The 4,190-nt window shown below is 42.7% G+C and overlaps 1 pseudogene; it reads right to left on the reverse strand.

The window, feature by feature from the left end:
* Nucleotides 1–2,414: 2,414 nt before the first annotated feature.
* LOC101572860 overlaps nucleotides 2,415–4,190 on the reverse strand; it is a 3,412-nt pseudogene continuing 1,636 nt past the window's right edge.

The raw sequence follows: 4,190 nt of genomic DNA on the forward strand, positions 1-4,190 counted from the left end.
TCACCACATTGTGGTGTGTACAGTACTGGAGATCAAACCCAAAGATGCCTGCCCTACACTGAGCTACAATATTGACCTTTTAAAACTTTTTATTATTTTTTAAAATTTTGAGGCAGGGTTTCACTCAATTGCCCAGGCTGATCTCAAACCAGTGTTCTCCTCCCATACAGCTGAGATTAAAGGTCTGACCTACTGTATCATCTCCTAATCATTACTTAAAGGCTGTTTCTCAATACCATCCTAATGACAATTAAATTTCAATCTGCACTTTAGAGGGGGAACCTTTTAAACAAGGTAGGATGGAAGAAATAAAAGGTAAAAAGGAGACAAGAAAATTGTAATTTTGAGAAAATTCAGCTTTAAGACATAATCAGTTTTACCCAAAGTTACAATTTCTTCATACCTTAGGCCTGTTTTATTTCTCAGCTCCTCACTTTTGAATTCCTAAGGGTCATAAACATACCATAATTCTATAACTTAGACCTATGTTTTCCTTCCAATAGTATAAATCCACATATTCCACACTTTGTTCCTCAAAGAAATAACACTATTAATTGAATAGTATGTCTCTAAACTTTAAACACGTGCAAGTAGTTTTCATTTTAACCTTTTGACAATGTCCATTTTTGCTACTAATCGGTAACCTACACTAGGTAAATGATAAGTAACTCAAAAGATGAACGCCTTAGAACTTAGATCATGCATACTGAAGATATCCCAAATCCATAGAAAAAACTCAGCCCTAAATCATAGCTCAAGGATAAAGTCCCTGCATTCTTTTATTGTATATTTCTTTGTGCCTAATAAATGCATCTTACTAATGTGACCCAAAGATATATATATTTTTGCAACATTAAGTCAAGAACCTACCTGCAGCCAGTTGAGGTCCATATTTCCTCTTTGTGTGGGAATGCCTCAGACAGTAACAAAATCATAGCAATATCATTCTTGATATTACCTTTGGCTACCTCTTAAATTCCCACTATATGTTGCCCTTGAACTTTGTCCTTGCTTGACTTCATCCCCACAGGAACATAATCAGCATAACCTGCTCACTCACTATCTTCCTTATTCTGTTCAAATGTTACCTTATCAAGTGGTCCAAACCCACATACTATATCTTCTAGAACGTAAGCCTACGGAGAAGACACTTTGACAGTTTTATTCAGTACAGTATCTTAGAGGTATGTGGTTGAGAGTAGATGCTCAAAACTATTTGTTGAGTGAATGAACACATGATAAACTGAAATACATACAGGTGTTACTGCATCAAATAGCAATGCAGACCTAAAACACTACAAATGGCATAGGTGAACTTAATATTCACAGGTATGTACTACCCTGGTTGGTTAATAAAAATATTTAAGGAAACCAAAATAAAATGGGTAATCCACCTGGGAATTGTGAAGGCATTTGTGTGTGAAATTAAAATACTGCTGACTAGAGTGTTAGTATAATCTGTTGTAGTTTTGGACACATCAAAGCCAGTTTCAGAGGATAGATGATGTACTGAAAAGGAGTCACCTTGGAGCTGCCTGGTGCAGAATCAACAGTGATTGTCACTTGCTTGGTGTGTGCTAATGGGTGTCACTTACAGGAATTCATTAACCAACAAAAAGGCCTGTGGGATGGGGTCTATCATGAATATAACTTTCTTATACAACTGAACTAGCAGGTTTCATAAGCAATAAGGTTGATAAACAGAAAAACAAGTCATTGTGGTGTTTTGGAAAATAGAATTCTCCTTGTTAGTAGACATCTTCAAAGGAGAAAAAGTATATCAAGGAGATTAAGAGGTAATATTGCAATTTTCCCTAAGAATTTACTTTGGAAATATGAGAGGGAAAGGATTGGGAATTTACAGCTGGGGAGATGGCTCAGTGGAATAAGCACTTCTCTGGTAAGTGCAAGGGCCTGAGTTCAATCCCCGGTTCTGAAAAAAAAAAAAAAAATTAGGAACTTGTCTCTGCTGGTTAATCTTGATAGTCAAATTCATTGCTATAGACAGCTAAACTAGGTAGAAATATTATAGGCATCAGACAGCTATTCCATTTTGTGAAATCTTCCTAAAAGATTTCTTTTGTTTCCTTCAACATCTCGAACTTGATCTTATTTGTCTTCCACAGCACTTATCTTATACCTTTCCTCAGTACTCCCTTCATTCTATTTCTTTCTTTCTTTTTTTAAAAAAATTAAGGTTTTAATTTTTTCCTCCTGGGCACTAGTTTATTTCACAACAGAACCACTGGGAACCTGGCCTGGGATGCAAACATGGCTCCAGACATAAGGTGACAAGCATGATGATCTCAGCTGGGGTCACAGGCTCTGGGTGGCCCTGATGGCATCTACAGAAGCAGTGGCAGGAGAGGACCTAACTACCTGGGCCTGAGGCCTGGGTGCTGGCCTGCCATGGCCTATTTGCTCAGTGAGTTTCTGAAGTTCTGGCCGGCGAACTTGACCTTGCTACCCAGCTCCTCATCGATTCTGAGGATCTGGTTGTACTTGGCCAGGCACTCAGATTGGCAGGGCGTGCCAGTCTTGATCTGCCCAGTGCTGAGTCTCACCACCAGGTCAGCAATGAAGGTGGTTTCTGTCTCCCCAGACCAGTGGGATACAATGATGCCCCAGCCATTGGACTGCGTTAGTTTGCAAACCTGCAGGGACTCAGTTACTGAGCTGATCTGGTTGACTTTGAGCAGCAGGCAGTTGCAGGCCTTCTCATTCACAGCTTTGGTGATGCACTTGGGGCTGGTCACTATGAGGTTGTCGCCTACCACCTGGATGTGGGCACTAGTTGTGAACTTCTGCCAGGCACCCCAGTCATCCTGGTCGAAGGGGTTCTTGATGGACACCACTGGGTAGTTCTTGATGAAGGACTTGTAGAGGTCGCACAGCTGATCAGGTGAGATGTACCTACTGGGGTCATCTGGAGACTTGAAGTCCAGGTCATACTTCCAAGACCCAAAGAACTTGGATGCAGCCACGTCCATGCCAAGAACCACCTTGTCTGAGAGGCCAGTCTTCCTAGTGGCAGTCTTCAGCAACTCCAGGGCTTCCTTATTCTCCAGGATGTTGGGTGCAAAGCCACCCTCATGACCCATGTTGGTGGTGTTCTTGCCATAGTTCTCCTTGATGACATTCTTCAGGTTGTGGTAGACTTCAGCCCCAATGCGCATGGCCTCCTTAAAGCTGGCTGTGCCCACAGGCCAGATCATAAACTGTTGCATGGCCAGCTTACTGCCAGCATGAGAGCTATCACTGATCACACTGAAGGCAGGGACAGGCAAGATGACCTCGGGGTTGCCTGCGAGGTCGGCAATGTGGCGGTACAGGGGCACCCCCTTCTCCGTGGCACCAGCCTTGCACACTGCGAGAGACACTCCAGGGATGGCATTCACCCCAAACTTGGATTTATCTTCAGTCCCTTCCATCTCGATCATCAGCTTATCAATCTTCTCCTGCTCCACAACATTCAATTTCTTGCTAACTAGGGCAGGTGCAATAGTTTTATTGATGTTCTTAACAGCCTTTGACACACCCTTGCCCAGGTAGTGGGTCTTGTCTTTATCATGCAGCTCCAGGGCCCCATAGATGCCAGCGGAGGCCCCACTGGGCACAGCGTCTCAGAAGAGACCTTTGGAGGTGTAGAGGTGCGCTTCCACAGTGAGGTTCCCACGAGAGTCAAAGATCTCTTGGGCATGCATCTTGAGAATCTACACGTTGGATTTCTGGCTACCAGATCTCGTCGCCCAGGAAGGAAAAAGAAGGTGCTATAGACACTTAGATGCGCGTTGAAGTGGCGAGCTGCTCTGCGTGCCCCATTCTATTTCTTTTTTGAGTTCTTTCCCTTTCCTTAACCCGCTACCCAGAATTATCATCAAGTGAGGGAATCTTGTTATATTTTGCCTCAACTTTCTTCCTTCTTTCCTTTTTCTTTATCTTTTCTTTTTGGCCTTTTTGGGTCTTGGTATGCACTTTAGGCTGGCCTTGAGCTCATGCTGTATCCCAGGCTCATCTAGAACTTGCAATGATCCTCCTGCCTCAGCCTCCCAAGTGCTTGGATTATAGGCATGTGCCATCACACCTAGCTGAAAATTTCTACTAGCTTTGCAGAAAGAGTGAACTGACTTTTCACATTTTTCAAAGCTATATCTGATTTCCTATAAGGTTTTAATAATATTTAGACAAGC

Source organism: Octodon degus, unplaced genomic scaffold, assembly GCF_000260255.1.
Source record: "Octodon degus isolate 3935 unplaced genomic scaffold, OctDeg1.0 scaffold00009, whole genome shotgun sequence".
In the NCBI taxonomy this organism is placed as follows: Eukaryota; Metazoa; Chordata; class Mammalia; order Rodentia; family Octodontidae; genus Octodon; species Octodon degus.